Here is a 15,365-nt window from a genome sequence, read left to right as displayed (position 1 = left end):
ATCTGACATCTATCTTGTTGTAGCAGCCAACTTGAGGTAAAAAGTCGCCACCTTGATCATGTGGTTGTTAGATCTCTTCACTAGAGAGTTTATGGCCATTTTTAGCATCGTCTTGGGTCCTTAGTGGGTTTGAGCTTACCTTGAAGCCAAGACTTCAGATATGGACGTTATTAGGCCCTTTAGGCCTAAAGACTTGAGCTTTAACAAGTTTGTCCAACTTCCATGCCTTAAACCCTTTTGTTGAGCTTTGGTTTGGCAAACATAGCCCTAGATGACATGCATCGACGTAAAGCTTGCAACTTTATGTGGTATTTCAGCCTTAGAAGGATAGATCTAGATTATGGGGCCTTAGTTCTGCTTAAAAGCGTCTGAATGAGTGATTGAGCAGAAGGAACTCGACGAATTGGTTCGACAACTCGACGAGTTGGTTAGGGTTTTCCCCGATACTGTGGACGTTGTATGAACTCGAGGAGTTGATGAGACAACTCGGCGAGTTGAGTTGAATTTCCCCGACTTTTCTGAGAACAGAAGGAACTCGACGAGTCACATAGATGTACTCGACGAGTTGAGTCAACCTGGACTGTTGACTTGAGTGTTGACTCCCGTTGACTTTTAGCGTTTGGTCAAGTTGTGAACTTTGGAGACCATGGAGGGGTAAAATGGTCTTTTCACCCTTTTTGAGATCTAGTGGAGGAGTTACCTTAACACCTTGGGAGTTGTTAATATAAGTTGTTAATTAGAGAAGAATGGGATATATATGTAGGCGGAGTCTAGGCCGACAGCTTAGTACGAGACATTCTTGCATTACTGACGAGGTGAGTCTTTTCACTATACTTACCTGAGTGGTAATTACTATGCGACCGGAGGGTCTTATCTGAGTTATTGATCGAAGGGTCTTATGTTCTTATACTGAGTTATGTGATATATTGTGCATTTTGTCTCCGTGATTGATGTTATATATTATTTTGTGCCTTATTGAGTTAGGACCGGAGGGTCCCACCGAGTTATGAGACCGGAGGGTCTTCACTGAGATACAGGACTGGAGGGTCCAACCCGCGATGTCACACCGGAGGGTCTTCACTGAGACACATGACCGGAGGGTCCTTATCGAGTTATAGCCATGAGAGGCTAATTATTTGTGTGTGGTATTTTGAGGAACTCACTAAGCTTCGTGCTTACCGTGTTGAGTTAAATATGTTTTAGGTGCTTCTATGGATCGCGGGAAGGCACCGGCATGATTGTACACACCAGCTGGATGACTTGTGTTTGAGGATTCTGGGATACTTGACAAATAATTTCTGTGTTTTGAGTTTTTAAATATTATAAATAAAGTATGAGATATGTTAAACCGTGTTTCGTGTGGAAATAAAAATGAAAAAATTTGTTTGAAAATTTAGAGTGTTACAAGTTGGTACCATAGCCTTGGTTTGAGGGAATTGGATGCACCTTCGGGTATGTCTGGACTCAAACTAAGGATTTGAGGAGTTTTCTAAAAATAAATAATATTCTAATTGGGCAAGAGATTTTAAGAGAAAACGAGACGAAGCAGTGTGTACAATCAGCCAGAGCCCGAACGGTGATTTCCCAAAATACCCTTACTTGATTATGTGTTATCATTATGAGTTGATAGAACTGCATGCTAGTCTAGGGCTAGGGATTTGCTCAGGATTGCATGCTAGTGTGCCTGGTTAGGAGAGATGCCTTTATGCTTGTTATGTAAACTGGTAGTGTTGCATATGTATGGTTAGAGATCTCCGAGGAGTTGAGAGATAGGATTATCTGAGTTCGGTGATGCCTTTTGTGTTGTAGACAGAGCGATTGGAGTTGTATGCTAGAGTGGTTTTATGAGCTGGTGAAGGTTGCCCGATGCCCGAATGCTGCTTGCTTTGTGCTTTATGGAACTCATGAGCAATGCGAGTTAGCTAAAAAGCTAATGGTCATTGCGAGGAGTTCCTCAGCAACTGATGGCAGAAAGGCGTGAGAACCTAGGAGAGACTAGGGAGTAATTGCAGTCCGAGGAGTATGCTGCTTAGAGGTGAGTACTCCCTGGAGGACGAGCATGTGGAATGGGAGTGGTAGATCGGGAAGGTTGAGTCGCAAATCCGGGGCGATCCTTGTGGAAAGTATGGGTAGATGTGGAAGGTAGTATTGGGCTCGTACTATTGAAAGAAGAGGACCCATACTCGAAACAAGGAGAATTTCGGAGGTTCTAAGTGGCAAGTTGAGGGGAGATAACATGGTTCGGGTACCATGATTCGTAACAGAGTATGTTACCATCTTTACCGGTTATCCGGCTGTGGTTGTTCAGATTGAGAGTGGATATGGAAGACTGTGAGGCCAGAGGGCCATGTCGGTCGAGCTTATATGGAGTATACCTTACGAGAAGAATCGATATTAGGTCTCGATGGATTTGACTGGTGGTGCCAGTTGGAGTCACATGACTCAAAAGGGAGGTGAAGGTGACACGCTGTTGAAAATTTCGGTTTGAATAGAGTAACTGACCGATGGTTGTGATGTCAGTTGTTATGGCGAGAATTAGATTATCTCCGCTTTCCGTATGGAACAGCAGGGATAGCGAGCTTCTAGTTTTAGAGTTTGGAGGTAAACCCCGTGGGGTAGCATTTAGTTGCGATATTCTTTCGCCAGAGTATTTTGTAGTATGTCGGCTGCGAGGTATTTCTTCTACTGTAAGAGAGTCATCAGTGGGGACTGAGACGGATGAGGCTAAGGCTATGCCTTAGTTGAGCATAGTAAGGCATATCTTAGCAACAGTTTCGGGTAATCGAGAGGAGTATATCGGGGCGACGACCCTCGTTGTCTATGCTGGGTATCGATTGTGAGAATGAGATATCCTGCTTCTATGATGATTCATGCGATGGAATGTTGGTTGAGGAATTAGAGATGAGGTGTGTGTGATAGTCCATTATTTCCAAAGTGAGAGCTATAACCATTTCGGGACGGTCGAGATGTCCGGTGGTGTGTCGGTATGGGATTTTTGGTGATTAGAGGCAGTCACATTGAGAAGTTTACGGGGTTCCCATCTGAGATTCGAAATACTTGGAGTTCTTGGCCTTATTCTGAAAGGTCATCGAGTGTTGCGTGGTATGTCCCAAGAGGCGGGTATGATATATCTGGGGAGCAAGTTCATAGTGTGATATGTTTGACATGCCAATGGGTGATGGTTCGAACCCTAAGTGGGGGAGAACCGGGTAATCTGTGGAGGATCGTCAATCTGTGTAAGTTGTGAATTCAGAATATTGGGATGTAAGGGATCTGCGGTTCGGGTATATGAGACTTAGTCAAGGGCAAGGTGCAAAGCGAGATAATGCATGTTGTATGTGCACATGAAAGGATTAGTGTGTTCACGGCAAGTAGTCGTTGATCGGGGATCTTATTGTGATCAGTGTTTCCTTCGGTTCACCAACATTCGAGTTTTGCGGCGAATGGGTCGTTGAGGCCGAGTTCCGAATGTTGAGAGATTTGCTAGTTCGATGTATAGATTGATATCTACACACTAGGAGGTGCAGCAGTTGATTTTCCAATCAACTATAGAGTCAGTATGTGTAGTTTCCCCTGGGGTTTTGGATTGTCGTCACTGCAGGTCCAGTCAGTGACAATACCTCCGTACTTCAATTATAAGATGGAGTACTTGGAAGGCTTCGAGTTGTGTAAGTTGAAGATCAGTGGTAGCGACAAGTTATCATGAGATTACGTGATGGTGTGTCGTGGCATCCGAGTATGATGCCATATATGGGTGAATTATAATACTAGGGTGGTTTGATGTCAAGTGGAGCCCTGAGCGGCTATTATCTATTCTAGTTGTGGACCCGTCAGCTGTGCGTCGCTAGACGGGGTGGTCCAAGGGTGTAGATTTGTATAGAGGGAAGGTGCTTTGTATGCCACAGTCTTCGTCGGGAGTTGTAGAGCATAATATGGGTGGGTGGGTGCACTTATCTATGTTAGGTCGCAGAGCATGAGTCTAGTGAACTTAGCACGGTGATGACGTAACAAGGAGATTGTGGGAGCGATCGGCAACGAGTGGATTTGAGGTGGCAAGAAAGTGGATGGTTCCAGGTGGGAGTAAACACCTGGGACTATCGGAGGGGACTATGGGATGAGCCCCTGGCGAGTGAGAGAGTGTTAGGGGACTACTAGGAGTCGTAGTATTTACTAGTCAGCGAGAGAGTGTGGTGGGACTGCGGGGAGCCGTAGTATCCACTAGTCAGCGAGAGAGTGTTGTGGAACTGCGGTGAGTCGTAGAATCCACTAATCAGCTCACCGTAGAATCCACTAATCAGCGAGAGAGTGTTGTGAGACTGCGGGGAGCCGTAGTATTCACTGGTCAATGAGAGAGTGTAGTGGGACTGCAGGGAGTCGTAGTATTCACTAGTCAGTGAGAGAGTGTTGTGGGACTGCGGGGAGCCGTAGTATCCACTAGTCAGCGAGAGAGTGTTGTTGGACTGCGGGGAGCCATAGTATCCACTAGTCAGCGAGAGAGTGTTGTGGGACTACGGGGAGCCGTAGTATTCACTAGTTAGTGAAAAAGTGTTGTGGGACTGCGGGGAGTCGTAGCATTTACCAGTCAGCGTGTGACACGGAGGTGTTCATAGGCTTGGGTAGCCTTGTCATTTGAGTCTTTGGAAACCTGGTGGCTGGAGAAGATGCGAGATTAGAGGTCTCAGCGATGGACGGGGATCGTTGTACCTCAATTTAGGGAAGGGGTTGCAGCGAGTCGGAAGTATTGAGGGCATGAAGCATGTGTAGATCCGCGAATCTCGGGACATGAGTTGAGTATCAGGTAGGATATTAGTGAGTTCAATTTTGTTGTAGAACCAGACTCTCTTGTGAGGTTGGCTCTTTCTGTGAAAAAGATAGGCAGGTTGGGATTTCCGATTTTCAGATGGATTTCATTCGAGTGGTTATGATTTCCATCTGATGTTTTAGACCTGGGAGGGTCGGCTCGTTGGTGTGGGGAGGACCACAGCGCACATGGAGAGTAGTAAAGAGTAGACGACAGAGGTCGGAAGTGATGAGTGACTACAGACCGATTGTAACATTCGCTTGGAGTAAAGCAAACTTAGTGATTGCGTGTACAATGTGATTGAGTGAGATAGTTTCATTGGATGGACGGCTGTGGAGTCGTATTGTCGAAGGTGCTAAGAGTAGCTTGTGGCTGTTCCATTTCTAGGTAGGGAGTCGATCTTATTTTCGGACTTGGTGTTAAGCATTTGGAGATAGTTGGAGCTTATGTTCCGGATATCAGTGGATAGTTCCGGCCGGGCACGGTCATTCAGTTCGGGGTCGGAGCTGAATCGACCTGGGTTTGGTGGTGGAGTAGTTCTGTCCGACGAGAGGTTAGACCTAGTGTAGAGTTCGGTTCCATGCGAATCAGCAGGACACTCTTTTAGTGTATGAGGGCAGAGTATTGAGGTCCATTTTTCAGATGGGTTCTGATAGTAGTATCGGTGGTTGGTCTTCGGTGCGGGATGGCCCCTCCGTTTCTTTTGGATTATGGGTCAGGATCGGGTTGTATGTCAGACATGAGTGTCCAACAGCTGATTATGGCTAGCGAATCGCTTTCATCAGTCGCCTCAAGATACTCCGGGTAGGAAGTGTGGTCGGACAGAGAGTGATGGGGAGCACCGAGATAGTGCTCAAGACAACTGAGCAAACCCAGCAGGTTAGACAGAGATTGCTGACGGCCCAGAGTCGTCAGAAGAGTCACGCAGACCGGAGGCGTTTCGAGCTACAGTTCCAGGTCGGTGAATTTGTTCTCCTGAAGGTATCCCCATGGGATGGGGTTATCCGATTCAGGAAGCGGGGAAAGCTGGGCCTAGATACATTTGTCCTTTCAGAGTGGCTGCTCGAGTGGGTAAGGTAGCTTATCGGTAAGAGCTGCCTGAGGAGTTAAGCCAGATTCATGACACTTTCCACGTGTCCCAGCTGAGGAAGTGTGCAGCCGAAGAGACGGCAGTGGACCCTTTAGAGGACATTCAGATTGACGATCGCCTGAATTACATTGAGAATCCGGTGGCAATTTTGGAAAAAAAAGTGAAGGTTTTGATAAATAAAGAGGTGCCTTTGGTTAAGGTTCAGTGGTAGCATCGGATGGGATCCGAGTGGACTTGGGATCCGGAGTCTGAGATGCGAGAGCAGTACCCATAGTTGTTTCTAGAGAATGACTTCAAGGGCGAAGTCTGATTCTAGTGGAGGAGAATTGTAACATCCCGACTCCCATATATGAATTTAATTATTTTATATTCATTTTGAGAGGGAAACTCGACGAGTTGGAGGCTTCAACTCGTCGAGTAGAGACTGATATTGGGCGCGTGGTTTTAGAGTCAACTCGACGAGTTGGAGGACCTAACTCGACGAGTTGGTACTAAGTGAGAAAATCCTAATTTCTCAGGTTTGCAACCTATTTAAAGAATCTTAGGCCCTTTATCCCGCCTCCCTCATCACTTTAACACCCTGAGACAAACCCTAATCGAGCTGTGTGTGTGTGTGTGTGAGAGAGAGAGAGAGAGGGGGGACAGAGAGAGACTAAGAAAGGGAATTGTGGTGCATTCTTTGAAGGAGCTTGAGGAGTAAAAGGCTGGGAACAAGAAGGATTCCTTGGATCTGACATCTATCCTGTTGTAGCAGCCAACTTTAGGTAAAAAGTAGCCACCTTGATCATGTGGTTGTTAGATCTCTTTACTAGAGATTTTAGGGAAATCTTCAGAAAAGTCTCAATATTTACGGAAAAGTTACACTTTAGTCCCAAGATTTTTTTTTTGAACAAAAAAGTCCTGAGAACCTGCAAAAATTTACAGTTTGACCCTTTTTAACCGGTTGAAACCGGTACCAAATTAATTTGGGACTATTTCGTAAACTAACCCAAAATATTGGGACTTTTCTGTAAATAAAAAATATTATGACTTTTCTGTAAACAAAAATATTAGGACTTTTCTACAAACAAAACACTTATTATTATTATTATTATTATTATTATTATTATTATTATTATTAAAAATATAAATAAGAATACTATTTTTTGAATTTGTTATTATTAATATTGTTACTAATACATATAAATGCATTTAAGTGAAAAAATAATATTAATGACATTGTTTAAGGGTGGAGGTGGAGGAGATGGTGATGTTTTTAGCATTGAAATCATGAATGTTTGTTTGTATATTTTCACTTTGTATATAGTCATTTCACATTTGTTATTATTGTTTTCAATTAAGAATAATAAGACCTAACAATTTAAAGGAAGTTGCATATTTGTAAAATTGTTTATAAATAGTTTAAGGTAGAAGGATTTCTCACTTTGTATATAAAAATGTTTAAGGTAGAAGGATTACTTTCGAAATCCAAGAGATCCACTACAAACATCTACCTTATACAATTTCATATACAAAGTGAGAAACCCTTCTACTTTAAACTATTTATAAACAATTTTACAAATATACAACTTCTTTTAAATTGTTAAGTATTAATATTATGAATTGAAAACAATAATAACAAATATGAAATGACCATATACAAAGTAAAAATATACAAGCAGACATTCACGATTTCAATGCTAAAAGCATCACCATCTCCTCCACCTCCACCCATAAACAATGTCATTAATATTATTTTTTCCATTTAAATGCATTTATATGTATTAGTAACAATATTAATAATAACAAGTTCAAAAAATAGTATTCTTATTTATATTTTTAATAATAATAATAATAATAATAATAATAATAATAATAATAATAATAATAAGTGTTTTGTTTGTAGAAAAGTCGTAATATTTTTGTTTACAGAAAAGTCCTAATATTTTTTGTTTACAGAAAAGTCCCAATATTTTGGGTTAGTTTACGAAATAGTCCCAAATTAATTTGGTACCCGTTTCAACCGGTCAAAAAGGGTCAAACTGCAAATTTTTGCCGATTTTCAGGACTTTTTCATTCAAAAAAAAATCTTGGGACTAAAGTGTAACTTTTCCATAAATATTGGGACTCTTCTGAAGATTTCCCGAGATTTTATGGCCATTTTTAGCATCTTCTTGGTTCCTTAGTGGTTTTGAGCTTACCTTGAAGCCAAGACTTCAGATCTGGACGTTATTAGGCCCTTTAGGCCTAAAGACTTGAGCTTTATCAAGTTTGGCCAACTTCCATGCCTTAAACCCTTTTGTTGAGCTTTGGTTTGGCAAACTTAGCCCTAGATGTCATGCATGGACGTAAAGCTTGCAACTTTACATGGTATTTCAGCCTTAGAAGGATAGATCTAGAGTATGGGGCCTTAGTTCTGCTTAAAAGCGTCTGAATGAGTGATTGAGTCGAAGGAACTCGGCGAGTTGGTTAGGGTTTTCCCCGATACCCTAGACGATGTATGAACTCGACGAGTTGATGAGACAACTCGGCGAGTTGAGTTGAATTTCCCCGACTTTTCTGAGAACAGAAGGAACTCGACGAGTCACATAGATGTACTCGACGAGTTGAGTCAACCTGGACTGTTGACTTGAGTGTTGACTCCTGTTGACTTTTAAGGTTTGGTCAAGTTGTGAACTTTGGAGACCATGGAGGGGTAAAATGGTCTTTTCACCCTTTTTGAGATCTAGTAGAGGAGTTAGCTTAACACCTTGGGAGTTGTTAATATAAGTTGTTAATTAGAGAAGAATGGGATATATGTAGGTGGAGTCTAGGCCGACAGTTGAGTACGAGACATTCTTGCATTATTGACGAGGTGAGTCTTCTCACTATACTTACCTGAGTGGTAATTACTATGCGACCGGAGGGTCTTATCTGAGTTATTGACCGGAGGGTATTATGTGCTTATACTGAGTTATGTGATATATTGTGCATTTTGTCTTTGTGATTGATGCTATATATTATTTTGTGCCTTATTGAGTTAGGATCAGAGGGTCCCACCGAGTTATGAGACCGGAGGGTCTTCACTAAGTTACAGGACTGGAGGGTCCAACCCGAGCTGTGAGACCGGAGGGTCTTCACTGAGACACATGAACGGAGGGTCCTTATTGAGTTATAGCCATGAGATGCTAATTATTTGTGTGTGATATTTTGGGGAACTCACTAAGCTTCGTGCTTACCGTGTTGAGTTAAATGTGTTTCAGGTACTTCTGTGGATCGCGTGAAGGCACCGGCATGATTGTACACACCAGTTGGATGACTTGTGTTTGAGGATTTTGGGATACTTGACAAACAATTTCAATGTTTTGAGTTTTGAAATATTGTAAATTAAGTATGAGAGATGTTAAACTGTGTTTCGTGTGGAAATAAAAATGAAAATTTTTGTTTGAAAATTTCGAGTGTTACACTTAGCACACCCTAAAACCTCTGAAAGGACAACTCAAACGTCTTGGAGTATCTCTTACTCATAAAGACCAAGTTTGGGACAAAAAAGTTACAACTTTGAGCTAAAACTAGATCCATAAGAAACATACCCCAAGATTGAAGCTTTTTTACCTCCACAAGATGCACAATGAAGAGAAAATGTTGGATCCAAAGTCTTGAGAGCAAAGCCACTTCCTTGATGTTCTTGCTTCACAACCAAGAAAGCCCACAAATTACTCAGAAAGCTCAAAATGCTCAAATAGATTAGGGTTTGCAAGGAGGGTCGAATTTAGGATGGAGGCTGATAAGGGGGAAGGGTTTTGGGAATACAATGATGCTTATATAGTGCACAAACCCTAAATATTAGGGTTGAGTCCAAGTTGCGTACACTCTACATACCAATGTGTACGCCCAACGTACATGCACGGGGCCAAGTACGCCCAACGTATCAATGTGTACATGCAGCGTACTCATGTTGCACCCATTATTACGAGAATGCCATTGAGGACCAATCTTGTAACAAATCAAGGGTTAAAAGTGAATACCTGGAAATTAGATGTTACAAATCAAGAATTTAATATGTTCGACACCATTTCGTGGTGATGTCTTCACCACGACATGGTGGCCTAAATGAACACACGATCTTATCATTTCTGCGTTGTGATGATTTTTCTCACAACATCCAACTTTGGCCACGGCGCCATAGTACTCATACACGTCGTGGGGGCAAAGTACATTGTCTTTCTCTTAAGACGAAGAATTTCGTCTGAATCGCTTTTAACCATCATCACGTCGTGATGGCTGAAGATCAGCAGTCCCATGGTTGATTTCATTCCAGCTTTAGGACAAAATTTTCCCAACTTTTAAGGTGCATAATTTCTTTGTTTCTAACTCGTTTTCTATGTTCTTTATATCCACAAGGAGATGGGAACATACTCTACAATTCTATTAAGTCACTTCTCACTGACTTAATACGGGTCGTAATCTATTAAGTCACAAAGTTAATCCAAAAAAACATAAAAATACTCATTTTACCGTTTTTCCCAAATACATCTTCTCATGCACTATTTTTTTTTTGAACTTACTCATTTATCCTCCTATTACCGCCTTAAACTACCTTTGATCATTTTCACAACATTACAACTTCATATTCTCATTAAATTCTCTTTAATGACCAAATTTCCTTTTGGTCGATATTCGACTAAAAGTCAACTCTCAATAAATTTTGAATTCTTACATTTTCTATGTTGTTATGGATTTACGACGGATTAGCAACAAATTTACAAAACCAAATCATTCAAAACCGGCATTAAATGGTCGCACTCCCGACACGTTAAAGGACCCGAATCATTCAAAACCGGCATTCAGGTTTAAATGACCCATTCGTTCATAGCCTTCGAATCATTCAAATATTTGAATGGTATCCAAATCATTCAGATCTAAACGATTATTTGAATTGTTTCTCAACGATTATTTGAATCATTCATATATATATCTTGAATTATTCTTGTCTAATTATTTAGAGGTCGCCAGAAAAAGCCCAAGAAATATAGCAATCGAGAATAAATAACAAGTACATAATTAGATTACAGTACTGTACAGTACTCCTTTTTAAAGATCTTTTAGGTCACAGAAACTGCAGTTTAAACGTACGTTTACTGCACTTTCAACGTCATTCTGAGTCCAATACTACGGTTTGTGTATTACACCATGAATTATAATGGACGGCAAAAACTAAAATCACCATTAACGCGGTGCACCACCGGCATGCACAATTACATACAACTAGTTCTAGCTTTTTTGTTGAAACCGCCACCAAGATTCAAATCAAGCTCCAAGTTCACGTTTTTGCTTTGGTCATTAGCAGTTTCTTGAATTATTTTCATCGGAGATGCATTGCTAAACAGTTGATCAACCGATGTGACTACATGGCATTTAGTATTACTGGTACTAGTGATGCCATGGTTTTTTTTGCCTTCCACCGTCGCCGACGGTGTACTCGGTGGAAACACCGACGGTATCTCGAAGTTGGTCCTGGCTTTGGCTCCTCTCAGTCGTCTTGCAGCGGCGTCGTACGCACGTGCTGCTTCTTCTGCGGTGTCAAACGTTCCTAACCAGTGTCTGCATCGTCCGATTTTGTCACGTATTTCCGCCGACCACCGACCCCATGGCCGCTTCCTCACCCCTCTGTAACTCTTCTCTTCACCATTAACGTTTTTCTCGGACAAGAATGGTTTTGATTCTTTTTCTTCGTCCGTTTGGTTAGCGACGATTGTAGTCGTCTCTGTGTTCTTGCCGAAAAGAACATGTTCTCCGACCACCGCGGCGATGCCTTCAAGTGCAGCAGGATGGTCGTAATCGGACGAAAACTGATCATTTTGTGGAGATGGGTTTTGAAGATTTTGATGGGAAAACGATGAGTTTTGATAGTATTGATTGGGCTGAAGGGTTTGCAGTTGCAGGTACATATTCATCGTTTAATGGTGGATTCCAGGCAACAGTAAGAAGATCAAGTGTAGTTGTAGTTGTGGTATCTCAGAGAAAAAGAAGAAGACAGCATATATATATATATATATATATATATATATATATATATATATATATATATATATATATATATGTGCTTTGCATGGATACTGACAAATGTCCTCCACTCCCTGCTATATATATACAAAATTAAAATTTATTACACACATGTAATTATAATCAATTTTTAGGTTTCTCCCCTTTTAAGAATTAAAAATAAAAACTTGCATGTAAAATTATAATCAATTTTTAAGCTTTTTTCTATTGAATAAATATGTTTAAAATACTTTCTCTAATAAGGGACTTTGCATTTAAATACCAAAAAAAATTTAATAAAAAAAGTAGAAAGTGTTGCAAGAAGTAAAGAGTATTTGATTTCTTTTATTGTTATATGTAATGATAAAAACTGATTTTATAAAAAATTAGAATGATATATGAAAAACCAATTAGCTCAATCAAGTTTGTTATATAATGAAAACATCAAAGTTGTTTAATTTGTAGCCATGATATATAATGCCTTAACAATTCAGAGATAAGACATGCTAATAAATATAAATTTGGCTCCTCGCCTACGTATGGATTTGTCTTGTAAAATAATTATAATGAAAGTTTTGAATTATCATTGACCATATATATTTGTCTTGTAAAATAATTATAAATATGGATTGTCTTGTAAAATAATTATAATGAAAATTTTGAATTATCATAATACATAGAGAATATATTTTTTTAATCTAACAGTGATAGCTTTTAATTAGAATATCTTATTTATTTCAGATATTGTATTTTAGCATTATTTACTTTTATTACATATGTCACCGTGAAAAAAAAAATTCTAGTTCAGTGGTATTTGATATTACCCTTCCTCTTTGAGCTTAAGGATTCAAATCTACCGTTTAAAAAAATATGTTGCCATGACAAACAAATTTTTAATATTACTCGTATATTTTTAGTAATAATCCATAGATGTTTATTAACTTATTTGGTCCATCAGTTTTTTACTCATTTATTTTTAGTAATCATCAATAGATGTTTATCAATTTATTTGGTCCATAAGTTTTTTTTTTCTTTTTCACTAACAAAGATTTTATATATTTTAAAAACTTCGAAAAAATAGCTAAAATAATATGGCTATATTCATAAATATATAAGACGTGTTCGGCAAATTTAGCTGATAACAGGTAACTTGTAGTGGGTAGCGGGTAGCTTGTAGCTTGTGTTTTGTTAAACACTACATGAAGTAGCATTTAAATTTGGAACGTTTTGTTTAAACTAAACGCTAGAAGCTTGTAGTGTCGAACAAGACTTTCTGTTTAAAACGGTGTGTTTTGTCAAACGCTAGAGCTAGAAGCTCTCAAACGCTCCGTCTGTGTAAATGACTTAATATTTTCGGATTTGTTAAAATAACTTACATGTTTCGAAATGGGTTATTCATACTAAATTTGGAATTATTTTATGTCACAATAACAATAAAAATTTGACGAAAAATACATTTCATATCTCAAATTTCGTATCAAATATTGCGGACAACAAAATAAATCAAGTCTACGGGTGCAATTAAGTAATAAAGGATGTATATTTATTTAACGAGAAATTAAATATCCTCCTACTTTTTGTTCCTACAAATCCTTCTACCAAATTAAATAATGACATGTATAACATTTAAAGAAAAATTAAAATATGACACATGTCATCATTTAATTGGATAGAAGTATTTATATGAACAAAAATAAGATGATATTTAATTTCTCTTGTTTAACTAAAGAGTAAAAAATATTATTTAATTAAACATCATTTGATTTGATCAGTATTTGTGGATGATAGATATAATTTATGAGTAAAAGATTTTTCTACAAGTGTTTAGTGAACATTATATATTATGAAATTCGATAAACATTATATATCATCGAAATCCAAACTGCTAATTTCAGCGATGCACTACAACCAACTTTTTTATAATACCCTAAAAATAATCTTTACCACAGTTGAAGTCTGTTTTATGGTTTTCAAACATTGATTAACAACAAATTTGTTGACATATTAATATTTGGAAAGGAAAGAGTATCAAGTTAGAAGAGTGGAGCAATTGAATGATCTAATAATTAAAGAGAGAAAATGGAAGAAAGATTTTGTTTATAGATCTGATGAGACCCACAAATCGTCATCTATAGTCATTCACACACCCTGTTATTTCTTCCCTCCCAAAATGACTTATTTATCCCCGGAAGGCGCTTCTATGTTACAATGCATTTAAAGAAACTGGATGGGGCAAATTGGGAAATCCAAAAAGATTGATTTGAAGGGTGGGATGATCTCGAGAGTCCTAAACACCCCAGCCGTAGATTTAATTGAGCGTCACGATTGCGTAAGGGGAGGATATGTTTTTGACAGTTTTGAAGAGATGATTACGGGCTTTAACCGGGGGAATTTTCAGGTGTGATGGAGATGCACAGATGTGACCGTGGGGTGGAAGAGAAAGTTGAGCTGTTTGATTTACGAGGTTTCAAAGTGGGGGGTGCATGGTAAAGGATCGTATATTGCAGCAATTAATATCAACCATCCCCAAATTCATGTCACCTATTTTTAGAAAATATTTTTTTGCTTCAATTAATATATTGATAATTTGAAAATCTATTCAATTAATATGGACTCTTATATATATATATATATAAGAGTCCATATTTAATTTGCATCTTTTGATCACTAAATTAATTCCAAATTAATTCTAGATCAATACTAATTAAATAATATGATTTCATATTAATATATTAGAACTTATAATATATTAATAAATCATAAATATCCTTTTTCTCATAAGTCTATCCATACAAATTGTTCCGGTGAAGTGCAACCCAAATGGACCATGCCGTGTCGGGTCAAGTATATACCAATTATAGTTATGGACTTAGACACTAATCCAACAGTCTCCCACTTGGATAAGTCTAAAACTATTATTGCATATGACTTCAAAACCCGACTAGCAATCGTAGCTCTTAATGTCGTTGTCGAACTCAGAACAAATCAATGACGCGTCCATTAGATAAGGGATCATATATTCCCCCATTCTAGATATCATATGGACTGAGACATGGATTATAATGTAACATCCCAAAAATACCAGCTAAAAATTTCATTTTTAAATTAGGTTAATACATAAAAACATCGTTACAAAACATTCATAATATTAATTTATGTCTAAAAACCGGTAACATCATAGTAAAATATTCAGAGTACATCCCAGAAAATCCATAGTGCGGAAACAAGAGTGTGTGTGATATGCCGCTACCGCGTCGGCTCCTTTCCCCTAGCTGAAGAGGTACCTGAAACAAAACTGTAAACTGTAAGCACGAAGCTTAGTGAGTTCCCTCATCGTACCACATACCATACAATCACATAACATACAGATACTATAAGGCATATCTGGGTGCCCGACCTACCCCTTCGGTCCTTTCGACCGGATACTGCCCAACATATCTGGGTGCTGGCCTCCCCTTCGGTCCTTTCGAC

The 15,365-nt window shown here is 39.0% G+C and overlaps 1 pseudogene; it reads right to left on the bottom strand.

Moving 5' to 3' along the window:
- Positions 1 to 11,107: 11,107 nt before the first annotated feature.
- Positions 11,108 to 11,806, bottom strand: LOC145111096 (ethylene-responsive transcription factor ERF084 pseudogene; annotated as a pseudogene).
- Between the last annotated feature and the right edge of the window lie 3,559 nt (positions 11,807 to 15,365).

The sequence above is a fragment of the Lactuca virosa genome, chromosome 5 (assembly GCF_052849685.1).
Source record: "Lactuca virosa cultivar CGN04683 chromosome 5, Lactuca_virosa_CGN04683_v6, whole genome shotgun sequence".
Classification (NCBI taxonomy): Eukaryota; Viridiplantae; Streptophyta; class Magnoliopsida; order Asterales; family Asteraceae; genus Lactuca; species Lactuca virosa.
The sequence above is the reverse complement of the archived record's forward strand: the minus strand, read 5'-3'. Positions and strand labels throughout refer to the sequence as shown.